At 37.5% G+C, this 19,328-nt stretch overlaps 1 pseudogene; it reads left to right on the top strand.

The window, feature by feature from the left end:
- The first annotated feature begins 4,511 nt into the window (after window positions 1-4,511).
- On the top strand, window positions 4,512-5,975 carry LOC116562610 (annotated as a pseudogene).
- Window positions 5,976-19,328: the final 13,353 nt, after the last annotated feature.

The raw sequence follows: 19,328 nt of genomic DNA, 5'->3' as shown, positions 1-19,328 counted from the left end.
ATTTAATAATTCTGGTTAAGTTAATGATTCATACCCCTCAATCCAGCCACTACAGCTTCATGTAAGCATCCCTGAGATACTCTCATGCACAGCCAAAAAGGAGACAGGAACAAGGAACAAGGATTATTATTGCAACAGGATTTGTAATAGAAAAATAAAAGAAATAAATATCCATCAATAAAACATTATCGAATTATTTTGTTTCATTCATACAATGAAACATTTTACAGTGGTGAAAAAATATGATCTAGAAGTATGCTCATCTAGATAAAAGAATCTACAAAGATATAAAGTGAAAAAAATCAAGCTATCGAATATACTCAGAACAATATAAATTCTATAAGATTTGCAAGCACACAAAACAAAAATGTATAATGTTCTGTGATACAATCATATGTAGTAAAAATTATAAAGATATGTGGAAGTTCTTAACACACACAGGGGAGTCAAAAATTTAAAATTCAGGACAACAGTTTCATGTGGGGATCAGGGAGAAATGTGGAGAATGCAACTTCATTAGTATATATGTATTTCCCATTTTTTAAATTTCTTATATATATATATATATTATTGGACTTTAGGTTCTGGGGTACATACGCAGATCATGCAGGATTATTACATAGGTACATACATGGCAATGTGGTTTGCTGCCTCCATCCCCCCATCACCTATATCTGGCATGTTATCCCTCTCCAACCTCCCTACCTCCTGCTGTCCCTCGTGTAGTCCCCCTCCAACAGACCCCAGTATGTGATGCTCTCCTCCCTGTGTTCATGTGTTCTCATTGTTCAACACCTGCCTATGAGTGAGAACATGCAGTGTTTGATTTTCTGTTCTTGTGTCAGTTTGCTGAGAATGATGGTTTCCAGATTCATCCATGTCCCTACAAAGGACACAAACTCATCATTTTTTATGGCTGCATAGTATTCCATGGTGTATATGTGCCACATTTTCCTAATCCAGTCTATCATCAATGGGCATTTGGGTTGGTTCCAGGTCTTTGCTATTGTAAACAGTGCCGCAATGAACATATGTGTGCATGTGTCTCTGTTACAGAATGATTTATAATCCTTTGGATATATACCCAATAATGGGATTGCTGAGTCAAATGGGATTTCTGTTTCTAGGTCCTTGAGGAATCACCACACTGTCTTCCACAATGGTTGAACTAATAAAGTAAATGATGAATAGATAAGTACTTGTTATTTTTATATACTTCGTTAATGTAAACAATTTTATAGTTTTATAAGAAAAACATCACTAGGAGTGAGATGAAGGAAAATTTGGAATGTGCATATAGAGATGCCATAAAGCTAAAATGGCTATTGCAACAACTAGATGAAAGATGATAAGATGCCAAAGCAACATGGTGATGAAAAAATATTCATTAAAGGGCAGATCCCAAATATATTTGGAGATTTAATATACAAAACCAATTTAATAGAAGTGTTTTAATAGTAGATTCTAGGATGCATTCAACTTTTTGATTCTGGTTACTTTGTAAATATTGGCACCATTGACCAAGAAGTGTGGGGAGGAACAGGTTTCTAGGGAAGACAGTAATTTGAGTCTACACTTTATGGCAATACTTGAGATGGAGTTAAGGTGAAATTGGGTTAGCTACTTAGTAATACCCAAATACAGTCTTCATGTAATCATCCCTCCCTAAGAGGCCCCAGATATGTGTACAAATATGTGTATAAATGACATGGTAGTAAATAATACTCTCTGGTCCACATTTGAATGCAAAACTCTAAAAGACTGGATATGACTCAAACTCCTGTGATCCAGACTTGAAGTCATGGCCAAACTTCAAGTTGTAACAGTGGACTTCATCACTTCAAATTCGAGGAAAAACTAATTCAGAGTCTCCCCAGCATAGGAATCAGAACACAGGTTTCAATGCAGGGCTACACGTTTATAGAGTAAATACAGTGAAAACAAAATGTTGACAATGTCTAGGCAAGAAGGTGCATCCAGGGGAAGGTTTATCAACTGGGAGAAAAAGAAAGTGTCCGGGACTAGCAATTTTCTAGCCTAAGGAAAAGATAGTGTGGTCAATAAGTGTAGCCCTTGCCGTTATGTCACACCCATACCCGTCATCCCCCACCTCAGCATTTTCAAGGCTCCTTGCTGAAAACACACTGGCTTCTCTGCCTGAGGGCATTTTGTTTGTTTGTTTGTTTTTCCCTGACCAGTGAGCCTGCTCCACTGGGATAAAAGGGAAGATACAACAAGTCTCAGAACAAGCCATGACTGTTGAACACAGGAAGTGGATGTATATGTGCTGCTTACTCAGTCCTTGGGCAGGGTCACTCTAAGGCTTGTACATCACTGTCTCCTACAGTTTCCAATGCAGCTCCAGTTGCCTGCAGTGCTGACTTTCTTGATAACACACCCACTTTCCTGTATTGGCTTTCTTCTTTGTCCTATCTCCTGTTCTTACTCTCCTGGTGCATGTTCCAATTAAACAATGTGCACTCAAGCTTCATGGTTTGCTCCTAGGGAAACTCAAATGAACACAACAAGACATTCAAAATGGCAGTGGGTAATGGAATAGAGAGGGTGAATCCCAGCAGCCGTCTCCTTCAGATATTGTCTAGTTAGCTGGTGAAAGATGGCAAAGACTCCATGCATAGCTGGTACTTCAGTGCACAAGCTCCTGGCATGTCATCAGCATCGCACCTCAACACCAACACTGACAGAGACCTTCCCAAGAGTACTCCATTTGTGTTGTTCTGTGACAACACCATAGGTGGCTGGTAAAGTTTGCTCAGTAAGATAGAATGACCCATTAAATTTATATTGCTATTGCTCTGGCTAAAATAATTACTACTGTGTGGGAAGAATTTCTGCTTGTGGAAATACTTTAATTGACAGCTGGGAAAAATTGTGGTGATAAAAGTTCATTAACTTTACCAGGTTTCTCTGGATTTTATAATACCTGCCGTTTTTAAAGGCCACTGCCAGCTATCTTGGCAGAACAAATGAAAGGACCCTACAATAGTAACTCAAACTTCCTGTTTCATGGCAAAGTCTGAAATGAACCTGAGGCACTAGCAGGAAAACCATTCAAACAGTTCAAACAGCTCTTGGGAGAAACTGACCATCACCAGCTTTCTTTCAGATAGCTGGAGCTTCCAGTTATGTTTTTCAAAATATAAGGCATGTACACTTGTATCAGAACCCCTAGTGATTTTAAAATTGCCTTTAAAAATATGTGATCTTGGGATCAACCTCAGATTTATTGACTTTGAATATACTGACATAGAGCCCAAACTCTACATTTTTAGCCAACTCATAAGGTAATCCTTCTATAATCTCAAGGTTAGAATCATTTATGCTTCCTTCAATGCTACCAATTTGAACTGTATTTAAGTTAGCAAGCATTCTTCTTAAAATAAGAAAATTAATGTGTTTTCAACCATTCACATATCAATATTGAATTCGAACTAATGGGAGCTGAGTTGGACTAAAGCAATGTTATCAAACTGCATTCAGAATTTGCAAAACCAAGCATATGTTTAAATTAAAATCTTTTTAAAATATCTTAAAGCTGTATTTTAACAACCTACATATTCAAATGTATCACAGCCCAAATTTTTAGCACATTGGAGACAACCAACTTAAGCCATGTTACCGCTTCTACTAGGCTTTGTGCTGACTGGTAATAGTTTTCCACTATACCTCTGCATCTACTGAACCGGGAAGAAGGTCATAGATAAGAAAGGTTTAAATTCTGCTCAAATGGCTTTTTGCAGGCGTAAGCATTTCTGCACATACAAAATTGTACACCTGAGTTTCAAACAGAAGCTCATACTTATCATGTTCAATTATGTGCCAGAGAGGTCCATGAATAGCAGTCTCTGCTCCCAGAACAGGAAATGATGCAACAAGTGAACACAGAGCACATTTAAGCATGCTAATATCAGAGGTTTAGAGTTTATAAATGTTAAGTGTTTGGTCTATCATTTATATTTAAATAGTTTTCATAGTATTTCAGGTAAAGGCGATAGAATCACTAAAACAAGAAATGGATCATAGGTTAAAGAAAGGAAAAAACCAAGAGAATTGTGCTCATAGAATGGAGAGATTGAGCAGGCACAAGAAAAATTGACACACTATGCTATATAAATAGCAACTGGTTTTTCAGCCAAAGAGGGGCCCACTGGTGAGGGTATGAAACAGAAGTCTTATTGTGAAAATTCTTGGGATGAGTCTCTAGAAGACAATAGAGCACAGGAATAATTATTAGGCATTTGATTTCACCTTTACAAGGCAAAAGTGCCCAAGTGCTCCTGTGTTTTATGCAGTGATATTCCCCTCTTTTCCTGTAGCCCTTTCCAATTTACAATGCCATATTTAAAGCAAACATAATGAGCATAAGAAAAAGGATCTTGGTTTCTTTCAGCATAAAAATTACATACAGGACTTTATATAAAAAATGTATGCAAGCCAAGTTTAGATCCGAAGATTAAAAATACATAAATAGGTTTAACATTAAATACACTATGGCATCATTCAGAGTCGTCACTAAATGTGAGTAATTGGAAGGACAGGCTACACTGGTACAGAGTCATGCAGCAACAAAATGCAGTCAGTACCTTTGCCTGATGAGAGCAGGGAGCATGCAACAGCCTTTATCCAACATTTATCATTGGGTTTTTGATCATTTTAAATTTAATTCGATTGAACACAAAAAGGGCTGATCTGTGGCCGTCTTGACTTTGTTTTTTAAGAAATCTGAGTAATTTTTGAGAGTGCATTTTGAAGATAAACATCAGGAAGATTTATGTCAGAAAACGTTCCCGAATTTTTATGTGAAAATACGGGGATGTGTTGCTAAATGTTTATATCCATGTTCAACTTGCCATCATATAATCTGGTTCTCATATGTGAGCGTATTCAGACTGATGGGGAAGAAGAGAAGGCACAAAATATGACAGGAGTAGAGAATTTCATCAAAACTTTGCTCCCAGTCGGCACCACATTCCCAGCTTGCAGCCATGGCAGCCTACACACTGGTGCAGATCCAGCTTGGCCAGAGTGCCTGGAACCTGGGGAACCGCTTGGGCCATAAAGAGTGAAGCACAGTAGTCAGGGTTTGCAAGATGCTGGCTATGGGTTTGAAATCTGCTGCACCTTGCTGCAGAAAAGAGTGATCTGCACCATCGGGACAGTGCTGGATGTCATTGACTAGACATGGTGGCTTGTAGCAAAGACTTGGCGCCTCAGTGAATAGCACTATGGGGGAACTAACTAACCTTGATAAAACAGCAACTGCTGCCAAGCATGGTGAGGCCCAGGAAAAGGTCTGAAGGCCTCCTATGATGTCCGATCCCTCCCATGGGGCCTGATCATCTCTTCCATAGCAATGTCAGTAAGGATCGAAGGTATGCAGGTTTCACTGAAGATCAGTTATCCTCCTGTGAAAATCTGAAGGGCACTATTGCCAGAGTTCTGCTCCTTTAAAATGAAAAAAAAAAAAAAAAAAAAAAAAAAAAGAAGAAGAAAAAGAAAACAAAAGCAAACAGAAAAAAAACACTTCCCCAGATCAAGGAGAGGAAATGGGTATTGATTGCAGGCCACGGAAACAGCCTTTGGGGAATTGTCAAGCACCTGGAGGTATCTCTGAAGAGGCTGTCATGGAGTTGAACCTGCTGATTGGTTTTCTCATTCCTGTGAACAAGAATGTGAAGCCCATCAAGCCCATGCAGTTCTTGGAGGATGAAGAGACCATGAGTAAAACCACGGAAAACCTTGGCTGCCCAGGGCAAGCCCAAGAAGTGAGGGCCAGCAGGCAGACTACCATTCCCAGAAACATCTTCCCTGCCTGTCCATTCCTTTGCAGCTCCTGCAGCATGCATCACACATCTGCAGGCATCTTGCATTGTAGCAACACATGGAGACAAGCAGCTCCCACTTTTTATTTTAGCTATTTTGTCTTCTGCACCCACTCCATTCATACAAAGTAGTCAGAATAGCACCTGTGGTCCATAGGTTATCAGTCCAAGCCAAGAGAAATCTCCCCTTACCCAAGAGAGTTGGGAGGTTATAACTCAGGTTTTTGCCAGTGCTTTGTTTACTAAAGATCTGCTTGAGTAGGAAACAGGATGGAATCATGTTAAGGCGTGACCAGTGAGGAGAAGCAAGAGAGCCTGTTTGCTCTCTGGAGCCAGTCCTGTACTCTTTGTAGTCAAATCAAAGAGAAGATCTAGTCATTCTCATGGAGATATATGCAACCTGCATGATGACATGAAAAACACTTTCCCCTGACCCCAGAAGAGCTGGCTCCAGAAGGCCCCAGAAGGTTGGGATTAATACTGAATTAAGTTTATACACAGCATTTACTTTTACAAATATGTATACCTATATATTATAAAACTATATATTATATTACATTATAATATATTATATAACTATTACATAACATATAGTATATAATATAAAGTATTATATATAATACTTATATAGGTATATGTGTTTATATATTTTATAGATTACACACACACACACACACACACACATATAAAATGACTCTTTTTCAGGTTTTCAGTGTTGGCTGCAAGAGTCCCACATGTGGTCATGAGAAAATGAGCCATTCCTCACACTAATACGGGGTAAGCTTCTTGACCTCCTAGAGGTTCTGCTATGTACTTTAGATTTCGTTTTCAACTTTGTTTTGTAGTAGTGAAATGCCTCTTGATCTTGTCCAAGTGTGTCTTTCACTGTCTGATTTCTGAATCATGTTCTAGTTGTTTGGCCCTGGGACACAGACCTTGTATTCATTTTGAGAATTACTGTGTTAAATCTTTTTTCCAGATCAATATAGTAAAGGAGTAATATGCAATTTTAAAAATGCTGAAATATGTTCGAGTGAGGTGAACACTAACTTTGATGCCCATACTTGTCAAAAGTGTTGAATGATAGCACAAATTTTGTAATTGAGTGCCCTTCCAATTAGATTCTTGTGAATTCTCTGAAGTAACATGAATGATGATGTCCAAATGTTACCATACCTGCACATGTTTACAGACAGCCCTCTAAGGTGAGGGGTTCCAAAGAATATTTCCTGGAAATACATGTCCTGTATATCTTTATCTATAAATTATGACTGGAGAATGGGGAACTGTGGCCTTGTGCATGCACACAGGTGCTCTTTTTCTTGTAATTTTATCTGGATGATATACTGAAGCCTCACATGGCCAAGACTTAACAGACCTGAGGAAGAAGAATGGAGGTGCCAGAGCAGAGGATGAAGGTAACAAAGTTGTGGAGAGGAGGAAGGGACTGAATCCCAGAGTGCATATGTGCTAGGTTCCCTCCACCTCACTGACTCTTCCCTGGCCAGGAGCTTTTCACCGGTAAATGGACGCAAGGTGCGGCCGCTCACGCCTGCAATCCCAGCACTTTGGGAGGCCAAGGAAGGTGGATCATGAGGTCAGGATATCAAGACCATCCTGGCCATGGTGAAACCTGGTCTCTACTAAAATACAAAAAATTACCCAGGCATGGTGGTGTGCGCCTGTAGTCCCAGCTGCTCAGGAGGCTGAGGCAGAGGAATCGCTTGAATCTGGGAGATGAAGGTTGCAGTCAGTCGAGATTGTGCCTCTGCACTCCAGCATGATGAAAGAGCAAGACTCTTTTAAGGAGAAAAAAAAAAAAAAAAAAAAAAAGGACACAACAGTGAGAGCAAAATGACAGTAGTTCCTTTGAGGCTGACCTCCATGCTTGGCCCCACTTTCGTAATTGGAAGTGATGTTGGAAGTGATTTCGTAATGTTGGAAGTGATGAGGAAATTCTGAAGTATAAAGAGACTAGCCAACTGCACCTCCAAGTCAACATGGCTGCCCAATCTTGAATGCCTTGCTGGGCTAAATGAACTTGATAAAACATTTTATAGCATGCCAACTGCAAAAATTTTTTTTTAAATTTTTCTGAAATTTTGAGTAAATCTCTAAAAATATGAGCACTGAGAAAATTATTTAAGTGAATTGCTAAATCTCATGTTACTGAATGTATTTAAAAAGAATTTTTACCCCTCCAAAAGGAATGTGTATTAAATTCAATATTTAAGATAACTGGATAGTTAGATATTTAAAATAATTCTATTTTTAAATTAAATGTTTTTATTTCATTTTCAAAATTATACACATATTTGTTTAAAGTGTATTTTAATATTTCAAAGTGATTTATGAGCTTGTTATCATTTGCAGCAACTTATTTGTTGGAATCAAGATTTTTTTAACTTTATATGCAAAACATATTTTATAAAATGAGAAGAATTATATAACAAGTTTGGCTTAAGACTCTGAATGCAAGCAGTAAGTTCTGGTATTGTATCTGTGTTTAGGCAACATCCTCAATAAACTCCTCGTTGAATTTACAATAAGTAAACCTAACATATTTGAAACTGCAAATAAATGCATAACAAAACAACAATGATTTTATCTATCTGTTTATTGGAGGAAAGTGTAAAACTTCGTAGGGTCTCACTATAAAGAGCATTTACAAAGCACAGCTCTAAGGCAAGAAGAATGGATTTGAAGATGACATGGGAAAGCATGGGTTATGGGTGCACATGAGGCCTGGGGAGGGGCTCTGTGGGTGCTATGAGAAAAGGGAGACTCTGAGGAGGGAGGAGAAGGGGGCAAGAGAGGGCTAGAAAGGGTCACAAAAAGGAAGATCCCAAAACATATTTTCCTCCCAACTTTTGCCAGAGAGTAATTCTCTCTGCCCAGCAGCAAGAGAGTCTGTTCTTACATTAAAGTTTCAGAACAGGTACCAAATTGGAGTTGCCATTATAAAGATGTTTGTTTTCTATTCAGAGGTCATAGTGATGGGTGACTTTTTTTATGTCCATACATGAAAATTGCATCCTAGACCACATCATTCTAAAAGTTGAGAAAATATGCCTCCTATGTAGTAAACTGATAAGTTTTACAAACAGAATAGAAAATTTAAAAGGCTTAATAATTTTCATGCATTAAAAAAACGCTTCAAAGAAACCTCAATTTATTTCCCTCTCAGTACAGTTGTTTTTAGGAGGAAACAAAAATGCAAAGTTAAGTCAAAGTTCCAATTACAAAAAGGTCAAATTAGGATTTGAAAAATGTACGGAACATGATAAATAGAAAAATAATTAGTTGTAACCTCTTGGGCAACTCGATAAAAGTGGGAAATGAATTGTGTGCTCAATAATTAAGGTGGAAGCCCAAACACACCAGGCTTTGAGCACACCTTGAGGTCTTCTGAGGAAAACAAAGCAATTTATTATCTAGGCCAAATCTGAAGAGATGGCTTTGAGGGCAGAGGGCTTGCTGCAGTGATACCAACTCATGGGGCATTTTAGCTGTGTGATAAATGCCTGTCAGGACTCCAATGCAAGGAAGACTATTTTCAGATGAAATCAATTGTAAAATAATATACTGTGATAAAAGAAAATCAGTTGCAAGCCAGAATCATTAAGGAAAATTGTAACCTTTAACCTTAAGTAGCAGCTTGGTACAACATTTTTTTCTCCTAAGCAGTGAGGCAGTAACACATATCTGAGGATTTATGTGTTAGTAAGATTTTCTTGGCTCTTGAATCAAAAATGCTTTTAGTTATGCAAGCAAAGGAAGTAGAAATGATTTGTACTCCAGTGACTTTTGGGATTTACTGGTTTTAAATTTAGATGATTTCAAATTTTGGTTGATCATGAGCTGCTATCAAAGGGGATAAACATTATATGTGTTAGTTATCTTTTGCTGCATAACAAATTACTCTGAGACTTAGCAGCTTAAACAAAATACATATTTATTATCTCACACAGTATTTGTGAATTAGGAATCCAAGAGCTTCTTGGGAAGCTAGGATTGCCGTTTTTGGAAAGCTTGACAGGGGCTGGAGGATGCACTTCTGAGGTGCTGGCTGTTGGTGAGGCCTCAATTTCTGTCCTGTGGGCCTCTCTAGAGACCTCTTGAGTGTCCTCAAGACATGGTGGCTGGCTTACCTTCGAATAAATGATCCAAGGAACCAAGACAGTAGCCATAATGTGTTTTATGTATTCTTAGAGCTTACTCATTGCCATTTCTGCAGCATTTCCCAGGTTATGGTCTTTTTCATGGGCGGGAACCACACAGACATAAATAACAAAATGGAGACCATTAGGGGATCATCTTATAGGCTCACTACCACATTCCCAAAAGTAAATTTATGTGGGTCCTAATCCTCTTCTATTCCTTTCCTACTTTAGGAGGATAAAAACCTCCATAATGGCCTCAAACTTAAAATACTAACCGGATAGAGCCAATAGCCATTTCTAGGAGGAAAATCAAGTAAGAGGCTGCTGAAAATGGGAACACAGAAGTATTTAGAGCTGTACAGATTATGGAAATACTAAGACCAAAGGGATGCCCAGGAGAATCTGTTTGGAAAACTATGAGTACCAAGGTTGACCACAAGAACACAGGTAGTAACCAACTAAGAAAGCTAAACAAATGGTCCCATCTCAGAGGGAATTGGTGGATAGCACAGACTGCCAAAAGGTAGCACAGAGGTAAATTTAGAGACCATGTATGGCCACAAGAAGATCATCTACTATTCTCAGGAACTGATGTGATTGAAGACTATGCTTCTTGAAAGACTTACCACTACTGGCACACTGCACTTTTAATTGCATTTCCTGCTAAAATTAGAAATTAAAATCATAGTCTCAAGAATGCTTTCACATACATGGAGGGATCTCAATCCAGGAACAATGTGAATTCCATTTTCTTTTTGCCTTTCACTAAAATGTCTTGATTCTTTGCGACATGCTTACATGTGTAAGACATCTGGCTTTATAACCACTGGTATGCTGGTAAATGCTTAACACCTGACTCTCCGGGATATATATATATATATATATATATATATATATATATATATATAGAGAGAGAGAGAGAGAGAGAGAGAGAGAGTAGCATTTGACAGTTTCCATAGTGGAAATATTTCCATCATGGCTGATGTCAAGCTACCAATGTGCTGTTACATGTAGAGCTGGAAAGAGATGAAGAGATGTGCCCACTCAGTTCCAGCATACTGCTTACAGCACAGACTTAATATATTCAGTCTTTTGATCCCTCCCAGATTTCGTCTCTCTGAGCTTGTCTCATGTCTTGGGTGGACATCAGCAAACTTTTCCTTCAATACTTCAGGCTATATGTACTGTACAGTCTCTGTGGCAACTATTTAACTCTACTATTATAGGACAAAAGCAGCCACAGGCAATTTGTAAATAGGCACAACTGTTTTCCAGGAAATCCATTTATGCAAACAGGTGGTGGCCTGTTAACTATAATTTTTGTAATTTTCTTACCTGTGATGCAAGTAAGCAGATTCCCTGGAAGCAGAGCCTGAGGCAAGGATGTTGAGGAAGGACTCTAGGTGAAACCCACAAGGCAGTTAGGCAGCAAGACAAGAAAAGGCAAAGGTCTGAGTAAGAATATGGCATGAGTTAAACAAAGTCTAATCTTGGCCTGACCCCGTGTAAGAGCTCTGGAGCATAAGTCACACTGCAGCATTGTCCTACCTTGAAAACAATGGGCTGGGTTTTTGGTCCCCAAGTCAGTCAGTTGTTGGTCAGGCTCCAGAGCAGTGATTGTGGAAAAACCTCCAAAGGGTCTCCATCTCTGGGAAAGGGGGTTCAACCAAGGGCAATGGTTTGGAGAAGGTTACAGCTATGAGCTATTAATAGCAAAGCTCACAGATGACTGTACCAGCTGGTAAAGGGGATCTAGCCTGGTCCCATCAGTGTCCACTACAGCACAGGCTCTTAAACATATTGTGCATGAGAATCTCCTGGAGGGCTTGTAAAGACATCAGTTGCTGGGATTCACCTCCAGAATTTCTAGTTGGTCTGGGATGGGAGACCCAAGAATTCACATTTCTAAATTCACAGATGATGCTAATGTTGCTGAACCTGGAAACAGAGATAGACTTCAGAAACCATGGTTTCTCATGCACATTATGTTTGAGAGCCTGTGCTGTAGTGGACACTGATGGGACCAGGCTAGATCCCCTTCACCAGCTGCCCTTTTCAGGAGCTGACGTGATTGAAGATTATGCTTCTTGGGAAACTCTACCACTATACTTGTACATTTCTCTTTTAATCGTACTTCCTGCTAAAATAAAAAGAAATTAAAATCATAGTTTTAAGAATGCTTTCATATATATGGAGGGATCTCAATCCAAAAACAACGTTAATGCAATTTTCTTTTTCCCTTTCACTAAAGGCATGTTGCAAAGAATCAAGACACTTTGAGAACTACTGTATCATGATAATAATTCCTGAAAGCAGAAAGCTAAGGGCTTACGTAACCCATAGGTTTTATTATGATTTATGATCTGAAGGATGGGAGAGGAGGTATAGAGGAAGAAATGAGTTTCCCAAATGGTTTTCATTCTCTTTGGTTATGGCTTTGTCTTATTTAATAAATCTAGCTTTTATCTGAGATACGTTTATAGTAAACTGCATAGATTTACTAAAAAAAATTCACAAGATTACCTAAAGAAAATTTAAGAATTGAATCCTTTTAAACTTACTATGCCCCTACTTCTGACCACTATTACCTGAGTCAATCTATGACACCTTTAAGGCAATAAGTTATCAAGAAGTATCACTTCTAACTTGGAGCTGATCTTTATCATCCAACTTCCATGACGTAGAGCCAACTTCCATGACGTAGAGAAGAAAACAAACTACCAGCTTACCTCCCAGGCTTTACCTAGCACCTGCCTGAGATGTCTCACCTCCACCAAGTGCCGATGGTGGAAACTTGGAGGACAGGGGTTATTGCCACACCTTAGTGCAGGTAGAAACAAAACTATTTGTGACAATGAGCAAACCCAGCAGCAGAACTGAAAATCTACGTGAGGAATGCCAGGTCTGTGCTGCTGGTCAGGGCATTTAGCCTTGTCACCTTGAATGTTTCTCTTCTCCAGTGAGTCCACTGTTGGCAGCCTCAAAAAGGAAAGCAGGGATTCAGTGCCCCTGGTGAACAAAATAATCTGATAATTTCCCAGATATTCTCCAGATAAAAACCAATTTCCCAGATATAGCTACAAACTCTCTAAAAAGGGCTTTTCTAAAGCTAACAGCTTTACATATGCCAAGATCATTAGCTCATTTTCAAAAAGGGAAAAAATGATAACAGTACTTGTGATGTTCTCCAGCTTACAAACAGGTTGTGTGGTCTACTCTTGCATCTTTACTTTCCATTTTAATCTTATAGAAAGTTGATGGCTGAGTTTTGGCTCATGGAACAGAACCACAGGATCTCAGAATTGGGGGAGTTATTAGAGAATTCTAGAACATTCTGATGTCTTGACACACCAGGATGTCACATCAGTTTGAAGTATGACCCAATAATTTGTTCCTAATGACAAATAGCAACATTTGCAAATAATTAACTTTTTAAAATGGCTTGCACTGGATTTGAATTACTTTTATAATGTTAATGTCATGCTCTTGCATTCTACCATTTTTGTTTTGTTTTGCTTTTCAGCATGTGAGAAAATCTTGATATTAAAGCTCATGTTTCTGGAATCATGCCTCTCCCTGCATTCCACCAATAGGCGCATTTCATTTGGAAATATCAATGCACATGTAGATGAAGAATTGCTGGTGTGAGAAATACCATGTGAACCACAAAGTTAAATCATATATAGTCTTAATGTTTCTAGTAGTCACATTAAAAGAAGTAAAAATAAACAGAACTAATTTTAATAATATTTTAATTTTACCCAATATACCCAAAATATTATCATTTAAACATAATCAATATTTTAAAAATGAGATATTTTTGCATTCTTTCTAAAATATTAATTCCAGAAAATCTGGTGAGTACAGCAATCTCAGTTTGGATTGGCCAGAGCTCAGAAATCTCATAAGGCTGGAAGTGACCACCTTGGACTGCTCAGTTCTAGATTGATTTCCTTAATTTGTGGCAAGAAACAGAATCCCAAGGCCCAGAGTAACTTGACCAAGGTTCTGAAGCTGATTAGAAGAGAAAAAGGGAGGTAATCTATGCACTCAGTCTCACACTAGCAAATCACAGCACCTCAATTATACAGAAGTTATTGTTGGATTTAAGTATTTCCCTAAGAAAAAGCTAAATAAGAACAGACCAGCTTGGCCTTAAAGAAATGTGGTGTGATGATTAAGAACAAGAGGCTTTGGGGCAAGAATGCTGGGATTCCCAACCCGGTTCTTCTATATGCTAACTGTGTCATCTTAAGCAGGTTATTTAGCTTCTCAGTGCTTCAGTTTCCCTGTATGCAGAGTGGAGATGTTACTAATACTATCTGCTTCTTAAGGTGGTATAAGAATTAAATGTATTAACATATGCATATGCATTCACATACATATAGATATAACATATGAAATTCAGAAAAGTAACCGGAAAATAGAAACTATTATGTAGGTGTGAGCTACATATTACTAAAATTTTCCAAAATTTTATGAGAAACCATTTAAGGTGAGTATAAATTACAATTTAACATATATGCTTCTACCTGACAATCCTGCACTATATTAGAAAAAAAGGGTGTCATAGGTCACCACAGTGTATTTATTAAAATGATAGCTTTTAGAGAATTTTTAATTTCAAAAATGTTTTGGCCAAAATGAGCCCCTGATTAACTTTTTTAAGCAAAAAAATCTAAATATAAACCTTCCCATACTCCCAGTAATTGGGTTTATTAAGGCATTAATATATTGTTTTTGCAGTGTTCTTCCTGATTTCTAAAAGGAATGCAGATGAGTTTGGCTGTCCTTTGCATTCAAGAAAGGCACACATATGTATCCGAAATCTAACACAAAGCACAAAAATCGTGATTGCCAGATTCCACATGCATAAAACCCGTTTATTTACTGCCTAGTGTGTACAAAATAAGACCTACAGCCAAAGTTTCTCTAAAGTCTGCTTTATAGCTGGGAATAGTTTTTGGATTATGTGTGTGTGTGTGTGTGTGTGTGTGTGTGTGTGTGTGTGTGTGTGTTACAAACTTAGGGGAATAAAGGTCAAACAAATTTTCTTTATTTCAAAACAAGAAAATCATTTTGTAAAACATATCCTAAAAGTAATAACATCCGATTACCAAAGAAGGCCAATTATTGAAGGTATTTTAGTAGCTGATGTTTGGGGGAATTTCTTAGGCGAATTTATTGTGGGTAGTTTGTGAAATGGGGTCATAGCCCCATAGTTTACTTTACAAACTTTCTTACACTGAACCAAGCTACAGAAATATGATATTTCACCTCAGCTGGTGACATTTGTTTTCAGAATCCAGAAAGGTTTTATGTGCTAAAAGTCGTATTATTTCTCAGGGACTATACTATTTTAGATTTATATATACAGTGCCTGTTCCCTGAATAGGCTAAAGCCCTTTTACATATTAGTAATGCTATCCTTTGAACCCAAAGATAACCCCTTGGCTGGTGGTGCTTTCAAGAATGGGGCATTTGGGGTGAGATATGGAGGCCCAAAAATATTTTTTTCATAGCACATAACTGTCATGCTATGCCTTTGCGTTATCACCGGGCCTGCTGGTCTGATGACCACTGCTTACTGGGACAACTACTTTGTCTTGAGTAGCCTATGGTTTCCCACACAAAAAATAATAGTAATAGTGAAGTGGGCTATGACTGCTTGCTGTATGTCAGATTTTTCTTCTTCAAGCTGGGATTTAAACACACTTCCCTACGATGATATATTATTCTTTGCCCCCACAACGCAGTTCTTTTCTCCTTCTTGACTCCAGTCTACTCTCAATTTATGTTGACATAGACCTTAGTGACCTTTTGCCATCTGTTCCTCAGATCTAAAGGAATTCTTTAATGGTAAGCATCATTGTAAAGTTTGTTGATTGTCAACATTTTATAGCCTGGCCAGATATCTTACTATTTATTTTTCACCAGGGTCTTGAAGAAGATTTGGAAAATCAATAGCTTATTTTCTTTCCAACTCATCTGAAGCAAAATAGCACAAGTAAGAAACAATTTCGCTAATAACAGCAATTCGGGGATAGGTACATTAAGTACATTTTCAGGCTGATAGGTACAGTCAGTGCCAAGTCATAATCAGTATGCTTCTTCTCACAAACCCTGTAGAAGGAAGACTGTTAGATTTAAAATCAAAGGAGGTAAATACAATTTCTTTTGCACTGCTTACTATGTGACTTTGGCAAATCCCAGAATTTTTCTGAGCTTTCATTCCCTCATACATAAAATAGGGCTTAGAAGTCCAGTAGGAGGTCATTTTGCCTTCACAGCCGAGATGACCCTTTCTAAGTGGCAACAATCCATTCTCACTTCATATTATATGGCAGGGCTCTCAGTGATGGGGCCGCAGCCCTGCCCTCAGCAGGACAAGTGACGTACTCTAATCCAATCATAGTCCCTTCCCCACATTTAAATCTTGAGTGGAGATTCATAGAATGGAGAGTGAAGGAACTGAGCCACTTTGGTAGGCCCATGAATTCTGGCTCTTTTACTGAGTGAGGGCTTATACATAAATTGCCCATTTAGTTCTCGCAACCACTGAACTTACAATGTTTATCTATAAGACAGCATATCATTGCCTTAAATCAGAGTTCTCCAAAAGCAGAAGCCATGGCAGAATCTGGAACCACAGTTTCTTTGAGAGGTAATTCCAGGAGGCATGGGATGACTGTGGTGAGACAAAGAAAGTGGAAAAGACCATAAAGATTATATTCATGATCCTGACACAGCTTTGATGATGTGCCCTGTGCACTGCAACCTCATCAAGGATCCTAAATCATGAGTAAAACTATGCATTTAGATGCTTCATGTGAGTGAATTTTTGTGTGATATTCTTTTATGGTGTTTTGTAGAAACCAAGAGAATGACTTTCATATTTGGGTCAGTATGGCATTCTGAGCAAGTGGTGTAAGGGAAAACAGTAGCTCAGAAACAGAAGATACTGTACATTTTTTAGGACGCATAGAAATCATGCAGTGAACTTCAAGATTTCACAGGATATGGAATGGGAAGTTGACCTAAGAATGTAAAATTGGGGGCAGCACTATTTTATTCTTTCTAAATCATCAAGATCTGGTAAACACCAGATAATGTCAAACTTACATTAAGACAAATAAACACAAAGTCACAACTGCACATCTACTGAATTTTTTTAAATTCATGTTTATTCAAATTTGGGGCCATGGTAAAGAAGAGCTTCTGGATTTGGATTGATTCTCAATAAAATATGCTCTATCCTTAAACCCACATTGGATATGAATTCACCCTAAATATTAAATGGCAGCTGGTACCCCTATAATTTGTGTTTCCTTCCTTAGGATGGCACCTAATAATACATAGCTTTGCCAAGGATATGAGATCTGTCAAGTAGGAAACCTGAAATATAAAACTCATATTCTATTTTATTTTTATATTGCAGTTTACAAGATGAATCTCTGGAAGGACAAAAACTGACTTCACCTTGTTTCCACAGGAAGAAAAAAAAAGGTGGGGAAAGGCAGGTTTATTTGGCAAACAGGCTGAATAAGTTCTGACTACATCATAACTTTTTCTAACAGCATCTTAAATCCAAGTTATTACTCTAAGTTGTTTATCTGGTACTTTGTATTGCTTAACACTCGCTGCTGGCAGATTTAGGATAGTGTATAAGTCTTGCTTTGTGCATGAGTCCTTGAATAACCTGAAGATGGATAATGGTAAAAGCAGAGTTGGTTCTGAGACACTTTTAAGAAACACAGCCTCAGTCATATAAAATAAGATAATGCATTTTAAGGATGTGATCACAAATTTTCAAACTTTGTGATCCATAGAAAATGAACATTATTTTCATTGCTGTCAGAGAACTCACATGCTAGATTTAAAATTTCACATCATTTTAAGAAATAAAGACAAAAATTAACATACAAGAATCAGTAGTGTTTCTATACACCAATAATGAACTAGCTGACCAAGAAATCAAGAAGGCAATTTCATTAACAATGGCTACAAAAAATAAAACACCTAGGAATAAATGTAGTCAAAGAGGTGAATGATATCTACAAGGAAAACTACAAAACACTGAAGAAATACATTGGAGAGAACATAAGCAAATGGAAAGACATCCCATGCTCATGGATCAGAAGAATTAACATTTTTAAAATGACCATGCTGCCCCTAAACAATCTACAGATTCGATACAATTCCTATCAAAATACTGTAATTTTTCACAAAATAGAAAAAAAATTCTAAAATTCATATGGAACCAAAAAAGAGTCCAAATAGTTAAAGCAATCATGAGCATAAAAAAAAAGAAAAAAGCAAATTAGAAGTATTATCTTATCTAACTTCAAAACATATTACAAAGCTATAGTAACCAAAAATAGCATTGTATTGGTACAAAACAGTAACATAGACCAATTAAACAGAACAAGGAATCTAAAAATAAATACATATATGCAGCCAACTAATTTTCAACAAAGGCACAAAGAACATATACTGGGGAAAAGATACCCTCTTCAATAAACGGTGCTGAAAAAATTGGATATTTATATGCAGGAGAATAAAATTGGACCTTACACCATATACAAATTTAAGATGGATTAAATACTTAAATATAAGACCTGAGACTGTAAAAATACTAAAAGTAAACAAAGGGAACACTCCAGGACATTGATCTATGCAAATGTTTTATTGCTAAGAACTCAAAGACACAGATAACAAAAACAAAAATAGACAAATGGGACTATGTTAAACTAAAATGCAAAAAAAGAGTAGTCAATAGAGTGAAGAGACAACATAGTGAATGGGAGAAAAATATTTGCAAGCTATTCATCCAACAAGAGACTAATATCCAGAATATATAAATAATTCAAATAAATAAGCAGTTAATAAAAACAAATAATTCAATTAAAAGTGGGCAAAGAACATGAATAGACATGTCTCAAAAGAAGACATACAAATGACCAAGTATATAAAAAAATTCTTATCATCAGTTATCAGGGAGATGCAAGTCAAAATTACAAAGAGATATCATCTCACCCCAGTTAGAATGGCTTGTTTTCAGTAAAACAAAAATAACAGATGCTGACACAGTTGTGGAGAAAAGGGAACTCTTAGACACTGTTGGTGGGAACATAAATTAGTACTGTCACTATGGAAAACAGTATGGGGGTTTCTCAAAAAACTAAAAATAGAACTACCATATTATCCAGCAATCCCATTTTGTGGTATTGATTCAAAGGAAAATAAATATGTGTATCAAAATGATACCAGCTCTTGCAATGTATACTGCAGCACTATCTGCAATAGCAAATATATGAACTCA

Source organism: Sapajus apella, unplaced genomic scaffold, assembly GCF_009761245.1.
Source record: "Sapajus apella isolate SASKATOON/1434 unplaced genomic scaffold, GSC_monkey_1.0 scaffold33, whole genome shotgun sequence".
Taxonomy (NCBI): domain Eukaryota; kingdom Metazoa; phylum Chordata; class Mammalia; order Primates; family Cebidae; genus Sapajus; species Sapajus apella.
The sequence above is the reverse complement of the archived record's forward strand: the minus strand, read 5'-3'. Positions and strand labels throughout refer to the sequence as shown.